Here is an 11,564-nt window from a genome sequence, read left to right as displayed (position 1 = left end):
AGAGTAAATGTATACTAAAACTGATTCACACTAATAAATATGCTTGTGTGTTGCAACGGGAGAAAAACTATCAGATTATGCAGGTGTGGTGGATGTAAAAAAGGTCTGAATCAAAGTCTGGATGAGATAAGGACTTTTAAAATGTCGTTTTACAAACGGTGTTTGAGTGATGTCATGATGAGATAAGGGACTTTAAAAAAGTCATTTCAAAAACTAAAAATGTGATGGTCTGATCATGATTTGATTTCTTAAAGCGCCACAATAAAAAAATTGCTGAGCAAACTGCATTGATGGACCCTGCCTAAGCTAGACTGATGAATCATGTGTCTCGTCTTGGCCTAGGATAGCGGTGTTTACCATAACGAGTACTATGGCACCAAAATAAACATAGTTGTGTATGAAGGCATAATAGAGATTTAGTCATTTTTATATAGCTTACAAAAACTAACCCATAGGAAGGTGTGTCAAAATAGACTTTTAGTCATTTTTATATAGCTTACAAAAAATATATTGTACAAAACATGGAAATCTTTTTTTATCTGACGCCAGGGACTAAATAAAATCATAGAACGACCTCTATAGATCCCCTAATAAAACTTCTATGCAAGGGACGATTCATTTTGTTCATTCTTCATGGATCGGTTTTAATTTTTGTGAACATTTTCAAAAAATTCATGTACATTTTTAAAATTCCCAGATATGTTTTAAATACATGATTATTTTAAAAAAGTTTATTTCATGAACATATATTTGAAATCATTAAATTTTTTATAAGGTGCGTACAATTTTTTGAAATCATGTACATTTTATGATTTTTCAAATATTTTTTGAATTCACACAAAGGTTATGATTTCTCAATGTATATTTTTAAAACTCATAAATTTTTAAAATTTGGTTCTTTTGAAAATCCTGAATTAATTTAAAAAAGGAAAAACAAAAGCAGAAAGAAAAAACGGAATAAAAAACAAGGGGCGCCACCACCCACATAGCCATTACTTCGTGCGGGAGGAGGAGGCGCGCTTCCTATAAGGAGTAAAAAGGGGAAGGAACCAGGGATCGAACCCTGGTCTCTGATAACCCACAAGTATAGGGGATAGTTGTAGCCTCTTTCGATAAACAAGAGTGTTGAACCCAACGAGGAGCTAAAAGTAGAACAAATACTCTCTCAAGTCCTATCGGCCACTGATACGACTCTACGCACGCTTGACGTTCGCTTTACCTAGTACAAGTATGAAACTAGAAGTACTTTGTAGGAGTTGTTGGTGTTGGGGAACGTAGCAGAAATTCAAAATTTTCCTACATGTCACCAAGATTTATCTATGGAGAAACCAGCAACGAGGGGAAGGAGAGTGCATCTATATACCCTTGTAGATCGCTAAGCGGAAGCGTTCAAGAGAACGGGGTTGAAGGAGTCGTACTCGTCGTGATCCAAATCACCGGAGATCCTAGTGCCAAACGGACGGCACCTCCGCGTTCAACGCACGTACAGCCCAGTGACGTCTCCCATGCCTTGATCCAGCAAGGAGAGAGGGAGAGGTTGAGGAAGACTCCATCCAGCAGCAGCACAATGGCGTGGTGGTGATGGAGGAGCGTGGCAATCCTGCAGGGCTTCGCCAAGCACCGCGGGAGAGGAGGAGTACTTGGGAGAGGGGGAGGGCTGCGCCAGAACTTGTGGTGCGGCTGCCCTCCCACCCCCCACATATATATAGGGGCAAGGGAGAGGGGGGCCGGCCCCCTCAGATCCAATCTGAGGAGGGGGCGGTGGCCAAGGGGGGGAGGAGTGCCTCCCAAGTCAAGTGGAGGCCCTCCTCCTTAGGGTTTTCCCCTTCCCATGCGCATGGGCCTTGGGGGGCTGGTGCCCCTGGCCCATTAAGGCTAGGGCGCCCCCTTGCAGCCCATGCTACTGTATTGGACGTGGTGGAGCAATTTCCGGACCTCCGGACCCCTCCGGAATCCTCCAGAACCTTCTGGAAGCTTCCCGGTACAATACCGAAAAAACCCGAACTTTTCCCGGAACCCGAACAACAACTTTCCATATATAAATCTTTACCTCCGGACCATTCCGGAACTCCTCGTGACGTCCGGGATCTCATCCGGGACTGCGAACAACATTCGGTAACCACATACAAACTTCCTTTATAACCCTAGCGTCATCGAACCTTAAGTGTGTAGACCCTACGGGTTCGAGAATCATGCAGACATGACCAAGACGTTCTCCGGTCAATAACCAACAGCGGGATCTGGATACCCATGTTGGCTCCCACATGTTCCACGATGATCTCATCGGATGAACCACGATGTCAAGGATTCAATCAATCCCGTATACAATTCCCTTTGTCTAGCGGTATTGTACTTGCCCGAGATTCGATCGTCGGTATGCCGATACCTTGTTCAATCTCGTTACCGGCAAGTCTCTTTACTCGTTCCGTAACACATCATCTCGTGATCAACCCCTTGGTCACATTGTGCACATTATGATGATGTCCTACCGAGTGGGCCCAGAGATATCTCTCCGTTTACACGGAGTGACAAATCCCAGTCTCGATTCGTGCCAACCCAACAGACACTTTCGGAGATACCTGTAGTGCACCTTTATAGCCACCCAGTTACGTTGTGACGTTTGGTACACCCAAAGCATTCCTATGGTATCCGGGAGTTGCACAATCTCATGGTCTAAGGAAAAGATACTTGACATTAGAAAATCTTTAGCATACGAACTACGATCTTTGTGCTAGGCTTAGGATTGGGTCTTGTCCATCACATCATTCTGCTAATGATGTGATCCCGTTATCAATGACATCCAATGTCCATGGTCAGGAAACCGTAACCATCTATTGATCAACGAGCTAGTCAACTAGAGGCTTACTAGGGACATGGTGTTGTCTATGTACCCACACATGTATCTGAGTTTCCTATCAATACAATTATAGCATGGATAATAAACGATTATCATGAACAAGGAAATATAATAACAACTAATTTATTATTGCCTCTAGGGCATATTTCCAACAGTCTCCCACTTGCACTAGAGTCAATAATCTAGTTCACATCGCCATGTGATTAACACTCACAGGTCACATCACTATGTGACCAACATCCAAAGAGTTTACTAGTGTCAGTAAACTAGTTCACATCATCATGTGATTAAGACTCGATGAATTCTGGGGTTTGGTCAAGTTTTGCTTGTGAGAGAGGTTTTAGTAAACGGGTCTGCAACATTCAGATCCGTATGTACTTCACAAATCTCTAGGTCATATTGTAAATGTTGCTTCCACGCTCCACTTGGAGCTATTCCAAATGGTTGCTCCACTATACGTATCCGGTTTGCTACTCAGAGTCATTCGGATAGGTGTTAAAGCTTGCATCGACGTAACCCTTTATGCTGAACTCTTTATCACCTCCATAATCGAGAAACATGTCCTTATTTTACTCCAAGGACAATTTTGACCACTGTCCAATGATCCATTCCTGGATCATTCTTGTACCCCTTGACTGACTCATGGCAAGGCACACTTCCGGTGCGGTACACAGCATAGCATACTATAGAGCCTACGTCTGAAACATAGGGGACGACATTCGTCCTTTCTCTCTCTTCTGCCATGGTCGAGCTTTAACTCTTAACTTCATACCTTACATCTCAGGCAAGAACTCCTTCTTTGACTGATTCATCTTGAACACCTTCAAGATCATGTCAAGGTATATGCTCATTTGAAAGTACCATTAAGCGTCTTTGATCTATCCTCATAGATCTTGATGCTCAATGTTCAAGTAGCTTAATCCAGTTTTTCTATTGAAAAACACTTTTCAAATAACCCTATATGCTTTAATTCTACATCATTTCTGATCATCAACATGTCAACAACATATACTCATCAGAAATTCTATAGTGCTCCCACTCACTTCTTTGGAAATACAAGTTTCTCATAAACTTTGTATAAATCCAAAATCTTTGATCATCTCATCAAAGCGTACGTTCCAACTCCGAGATGCTTACTCCAGTCCTTAGAAGGATCGCTAGAGCTAGCATACCTTTTAGCATCCTTAGGATCGACAAAAGCTTTCTGATTGTATCGCATACAACCTTTCCTTACGAAAACTGGTAAGGAAACTCGTTTTGACATCCATCTGCCAGATTTCATAAATGCAGCTTGTGCTAACATGATTCCGACGGACTTTAAGCATCACTACGGATGAGAAAATCTCATCGTAGTCAACTCCTTGAACTTGTGAAAACTCTTCGCCACAAGTCGAGCTTCATAGATGGTGACATTACCATCCACGTCTGTCTTCTTCTTAAAGATCCATTTATCTCAATGGCTTGCCGATCATTGGGTAAGTCCACCAAAGTCCATGCTTTGTTCTGATACATGGATCCTATCTCGGATTTCATGGCTTCTAACCATTTGTCGGAATTTGGGCCCACCATCGCTTCTCCATAGCTCGTAGGTTCATTGTTGTCTAGCAACATGACCTTCAAGATAGGATTACTGTACCACTCTGAAGCAGTACGCATCCTTGTCACCCTACGAGGTACGATAGTGACTTGATCCAAAGTTTCATGATCACTATCATAAGCTTCTACTTCAATTGGTGTAGGTACCACAGGAACAACTTCCTGTGCCCTGCTACACACTAGTTGTAGTGACGGTTCAATAACCATATCAAGTCTCCACCATCCTCCCACTCAACTTTTTGAGACAAACTTTTCCTCGAGAAAGGACTCGATTCAAGAAACAATCCCTATTGCTTTCGGATCTGAATTAGGAGGTATACCCAACTGTTTTGGGTGTCCTATGAAGATGCATTTTATCCGCTTTGGGTTCGAGCTTATCAACCTGAAACTCTTTCACATAAGCGTCGCAGCCCCAAACTTTTAAGAAACGATGACTTAGGTTTCTCCAAACCATAGTTCAAACAGTGTCGTCTCAATAGAATTACGTGGTGCCCTATTAAAGTGAGTGCGGTTATCTCTAATGCCTAACCCATGAATGATAGTGGTAATTCGATAAGAGACATCATGGTACGCACCATATCCAATAGGGTGCAACTATGATGTTCGGACACACCATCACACTATGGTGTTCCAGGTGGTATTAATTGTGAAACCTGAAGGAAATATGCCCTAGAGGCAATAATAAAGTTATTATTTATTTCCTTATTTCATGATAAATGTTTATTATTCATGCTAGAATTGTATTAACCGGAAACATAATACATGTGTGAATACATAGACAAACATAGTGTCACTAGTATGCCTCTACTTGACTAGCTCATTAATCAAAGATGGTTATGTTTCCTAACCATAGACATGTGTTGTCATTTGATTAATGGGATCACATCATTAGGAGAATGATGTGATTGACATGACCCATTCCGTTAGCCTAGCACTTGATCATTTAGTATATTGCTATTGCTTTCTTCATGACTTATACATGTTCCTGTAACTATGAGATTATGCAACTCCCGTTTACCGGAGGAACACTTTGGGTGCTACCAAACGTCACAACGTAACTGGGTGATTATAAAGGAGTACTACAGGTGTCTCTGAAGGTACATGTTGAGTTGGCGTATTTCGAGATTAGGTTTTTGTCACTCCGATTGTCGGAGAGGTATCTCTGGGCCCTCTCGGTAATGCACATCATTATAAGCCTTGCAAGCAATGTGACCAAATGAGTTGGTTACGGGATGATGCATTACGGAATGAGTAAAGAGACTTGCCGGTAACGAGATTGAACTAGGTATTGGATACCGACGATCAAATCTCGGGCAAGTAACATACCGATGACAAAGGGAACAACGTATATTGTTATGCGGTTTGACCAATAAAGATCTTCGTAGAATATGTAGGAACCAATATGGGCATCCAGGTCCCGCTATTGGTTATTGACCGAGAATGGTTCTAGGTCATGTCTACATAGTTCTCGAACCCGTAGGGTCCGCACGCTTTACGATGACAGTTTTATTATGAGTTTATAAGTTTTGATGTACCGAAGTTTGTTCGGAGTCCCGGATGTGATCACGGACATGACGAGGAGTCTCGAAATGGTCGAGACATAAAGATTGATATATTGGAAGCCTGTGTTTGGACATCGGAAAGGTTCCGGGTGAAATCGGGATTTTACCGAAACACCGGGGGGTTACCGAAACCCTCCCGGGGGTTAATGGGCCTTAGTGGGCCATGAGGGAGAAGAGGAGGGCCGGCCAGGGCAGGCCGCGCGCCCCCTCCCCCCCTAGTCCGAATAGGACAAGGAAGCGGGGGGCGGCGCCCCCCTTTCCTCTTTCCCCTCCCCCCTTTCCTTCTCCACCAAGGCAAGAGGGGGGAGTCCTACTCCCGGTGGGAGTAGGACTCCTCCAGGCGCACCCCAAGGGGGCCGGGTGCACCTCCCCCTCCCTCCTTTATATACGGGGGCAGGGGGCACCCCATAACACACAAGTTGATCTACGGATCGTTCCTTAGTCGTGTGCGGTGCCCCCCTCCACCATATTCCACCTCGGTCATATCGTTGCGGAGTTTAGGCGAAGCCCTGCGCCGGTAGAGCATCATCATCGTCACCACGCCGTCGTGCTGACGGAACTCATCCCCGAAGCTTTGCTGGATCGGAGCACGGGGATCGTCATCGAGCTGAACATGTGCTGAACTCGGAGGTGTCGTACGTTCGGTGCTTGGATCGGTCGGATCATGAAGACGTACGACTACATCAACCGCGTTGTCATAACGCTTCCGCTTACGGTCTACGAGGGTACGTGGACGCACACTCTCCCCTCTCGTTGCTATGCCATCACCATGATCTTGCATGTACGTAGGAAATTTTTTGAAATTACTACGTTCCCCAACAGTGGCATCCGAGCCTAAGTTTTATGCATTGATGTTATATGCACGAGTAGAACACAAGTGAGTTGTGGGCGATATAAGTCATACTGCTTACCGGCATGTCATACTTTGGTTCAGCAGCATTGTGAGATGAAGCGGCCCGGACCGACATTACGCGTACGCTTACGCGAGACTGGTTTCACCGCTACGAGCACTCGTTGCTTAAAGGTGACTGGCGGGTGTCTGTCTCTCTCACTTTAGTTGAACTGAGTGTGGCTACGCCCGGTCCTTGCGAAGGTTAAAACAACACCAACTTGACACACTATCGTTGTGGTTTTGATGCGTAGGTAAGAACGGTTCTTGCTAAGCCCATAGCAGCCACGTAAAAATTGCAACAACAAAGTAGAGGACGTCTAACTTGTTTTTGCAGGGCATGTTGTGATGTGATATGGTCAAGACGTGATGCTATATTTTATTGTATGAGATGATCATGTTTTGTAACCGAAGTTATCGGCAACTGGCAGGAGCCATATGGTTGTCGCTTTATTGTATGAAATGCAAACGCCCTGTAATTGCTTTACTTTATCACTAAGCGGTAGCGATAGTCGTAGAAGCAATAGATGGCGTAACAACAACGATGCTATGATGGAGATCAAGGTGTCGCGCCGGTGACGATGGTGATCACGACGGTGCTTCGAAGATGGAGATCACAAGCACAAGATGATGATGGCCATATCATATCACTTATATTGATTGCATGTGATGTTTATCCTTTATGCATCTTATCTTGCTTTGATTGACGGTAGCATTTTAAGATGATCTCTCACTTAATAATCAAGAAGTGTTCTCCCTGAGTATGCACCATTGCGAAAGTTCTTCGTGCTGAGACACCACGTGATGATCGGGTGTGATAGGCTCTACGTTCAAATACAACGGGTGCAAAACAGTTGCGCACGCGGAATACTCAGGTTAAACTTGACGAGCCTAGCATATACAGATATGGCCTCGGAACACAGAGACCGAAAGGTCAAGCGTGAATCATATAGTAGATATGATCAACATAGTGATGTTCACCGTGGAAACTACTCCATCTCACGTGATGATCGGACATGGTGTAGTTGATATGGATCACGTAATCACTTAGAGGATTAGAGGGATGTCTATCTAAGTGGGAGTTCTTAATTAATATGATTAACTGAACTTTAATTTATCATGAACTTAGTCCTGGTAGTATTTTGCAAATTATGTTGTAGATCAATAGCTTGCGTTGTTGCTTTCATATGTTTATTTTGATATGTTCTTAGAGAAAATTGTGTTGAAAGATGTTAGTAGCAATGATGCGGATTGGATCCGTGATCTGAGGTTTATCCTCATTGCTGCGCAGAAGAATTATGTCCTTAATGCACCGCTAGGTGACAGACCTATTGCAGGAGCAGATGCAAACGTTATGAACGTTTGGCTAGCTCAATATGATGACTACTTGATAGTTTTTGTTGGGGAACGTAGCAGAAATTCAAAATTTTCCTACGTATCACCAAGATCTATCTATGGAGAAACTAGCAACGAGGGGAAGGAGAGTGCATCTACATACCCTTGTAGATCGCTAAGTGGAAGCGTTCAAGTGAACGGGGTTGATGAAGTCGTACTCGTCGTGATTCAAATCACCGATGATCAAGTGCCGAACGCACGGCACCTCCGCGTTCAACACACGTACAGCCCGGTGACGTCTCCCACGCCTTGATCCAGCAAGGAGAGAGGGAGAGGTTGAGGAAGACTCCATCCAACAGCAGCACAACAGCGTGGTGGTGATGGAGGAGCGTGGCAATCCAGCAGGGCTTCGCCAAGCACCACGGGAGAGGAGGAGGAGGAGAGGCAGGGCTGCACCAACGAGAGGAGAAGTTCTCATGTGTTATGGGCAGCCCCAGGCCTCTATTTATATAGGGGAGAAGGGGGCGGCGCCCCCTTTAGGGTTTCCCACCCCAAGGGGTGCGGCCAGCCCTAGATGGGACTTGGGGAGGCGGCCAAGAGGGGGAGAGAGGGGAGGCGCACACTAGGTGGGCCTTAAGGCCCATCTGGACTAGGGTTTGCCCCCTCCCACTCTCCCTTGCGCCTTGGAACCCTTTGTGGGGGCGCACCAGCCCACCTAGGGGCTGGTCCCCTCCCACACTTGGCCCACGCAGCCTTCTGGGGCAGGTGGCCCCACTTGGTGGACCCCCGGGACCCTCCCGGTGGTCCCGGTACATTACCGATATCGCCCGAAACTTTTCCGGTGACCAAAACAGGACTTCCCATATATAAATCTTTACCTCCGGACCATTCCGGAACTCCTCGTGACATCCGGGATCTCATCCGGGACTCCGAACAACATTCGGTAACCACATACAAGCTTCCTTTATAACCCTAGCGTCATCGAACCTTAAGTGTGTAGACCCTACGGGTTCAGGAGACATGCAGACATGACCGAGACGTTCTCCGGTCAATAACCAACAGCGGGATCTGGATACCCATGATGGCTCCCACATGTTCCACGATGATCTCATCGGATGAACCACGATGTCAAGGACTTAATCAATCCCGTATTCAATTCCCTTTGTCTATCGGTATGTTACTTGCCCGAGACTCGATCGTCGGTATCCAATACCTTGTTCAATCTCGTTACCGGCAAGTCACTTTACTCGTTCCGTAACACACCATCCCGTGATCAACTCCTTGGTCACATTGCGCATATGATGATGTCCTACCAAGTGGGCCCAGAGATACCTCTCCGTTTACACGGAGTGACAAATCCCAGTCTCGATCCGCATAAAACAATAGATACTTTCGGAGATACCTGTATTGCACCTTTATAGTCACCCAGTTACGTTGTGACGTTTGATACACCCAAAGCACTCCTACGGTATCCAGGAGTTACACGCTCTCATGGTCAAAGGAAGAGATACTTGACATTGGCAAAGCTCTAGCAAACAAACTACACGATCTTTGTGCTAGGCTTAGGATTGGGTCTTGTCCATCACATCATTCTCCTAATGATGTGATCCCGTTATCAACGACATCCAATGTCCATAGCCAGGAAACCATGACTATCTGTTGATCACAACGAGCTAGTCAACTAGAGGCTCACCAGGGACATATTGTGGTCTATGTATTCACACGTGTATTACGATTTCCGGATAATACAGTTATAGCATGAATAAAAGACTATTATCATGAACTAAGAAATATAATAATAACACTTTTATTATTGCCTCTAGGGCATATTTCCAACAGTTTTGTGCACCATGCTTTATGGCTTAGAATCGGGACTTCAAAGACGTTTTGAACGTCATGGACCATATGAGATGTTCCAGGAGTTGAAGTTAATATTTCAAGCAAATACCCAAGTTGAGAGATATGAAGTCTCCAACAAGTTCTATAGCTAAAAGATGGAGGAGAATCGCTCAACTAGTGAGCACATGCTCAGATTGTCTGGGTACTACAATCGCTTGAATCAAGTGGGAATTAATCTTCCAAATAAGATAGTGATTGACAGAATTCTCTAGTCACCATCACCAAGTTAGTAGAACTTTGTGATGAACTATAGTATGCAAGGGATGACAAAAACAATTCCCGAGCTCTTCGTGATGCTGAAATCGATGAAGGTAGAAATCAAGAAAAGAGCATCAAGTGTTGATGATTGACAAGACCACTAGTTTCAAGAAAAGGGTAAAGGGAAAGAAAGGGAACTTCAAGCAGAATGGCAAGCAAGTTTTCACTCCCGCGAAGAAGCCCAAAGCTGGACCAAAGCCTGAAACTGAGTGATTATACTGCAAAGGAAATGGTCACTAGAAGCGGAAATGCCTTGAATATTTGGTGGATAAGAAGGATGGCAAAGTGAACAAGGGTATATTTGATATACAGGTTATTGATGTGTGCCTTACTAGTGTTTATAGTAACCCCTGAGTATTTGATACTTGTTCGGTTGCTAAGATTAGTAACTCGAAACAGGAGTTACAGAATAAACAAAAACTAGTTGAGGGTAAAGTGACGATGTGTGTTGGAAGTGGTTCCAAGATTGATATGATCATCATCGCACACTCCCTATACTTTCGAGATTAGTGTTGAACCTAAATAAATGTTATTTGGTGTTTGCGTTGAGCATGAATATGATTTGATCATGTTTATTGCAATACGGTTATTCATGTAAGTTAGAGAATAATTAGTGTTCTGTTTACATGAATAAAACCTTCTATGGTCATACACCCAATGAAAATTGTTTGTTGGATCTCGATCGTGCGATACACATATTCATAATATTGAAACCGAAAGATGTAAAGTTAATAATGATAGTGCAACTTATTTGTGGCACTGCCGTTTAGGTCATATTGGTGTAAAGCGCATGAAGAAACTCCATAAAAGATGGATTTTCGGAATCACTTGGTTATGAATCATTTGATGCTTGCGAACCGTGCCTTTTGGGAAAGATGACTAAAAACTCCGTTCTCCGGAACAATGGAACGAGCTACTGACTTATTGGAAATAATACATACCGATGTATGCGATCCAATGAGTGTTGATGCTCGTGGCAAGTATCGTTATTTTCTGACCTTCATAGATGATTTGAGCAGATATGGGTATATCTACTTGATGAAACATAAGTCTGAAATAGTTGAAAGGTTCAAAAAAATTCAGAGTGAAGTGGAAAAATCATCGTAACAAGAAAATAAAGTTTCCGCGATCTGATCGTGGAGACGAATATTTGAGTTACAAGTTTGGT

This window comes from Triticum aestivum, chromosome 4B, assembly GCF_018294505.1.
Source record: "Triticum aestivum cultivar Chinese Spring chromosome 4B, IWGSC CS RefSeq v2.1, whole genome shotgun sequence".
Taxonomy (NCBI): Eukaryota; Viridiplantae; Streptophyta; class Magnoliopsida; order Poales; family Poaceae; genus Triticum; species Triticum aestivum.
Note: the sequence above shows the minus strand (reverse complement) of the source record.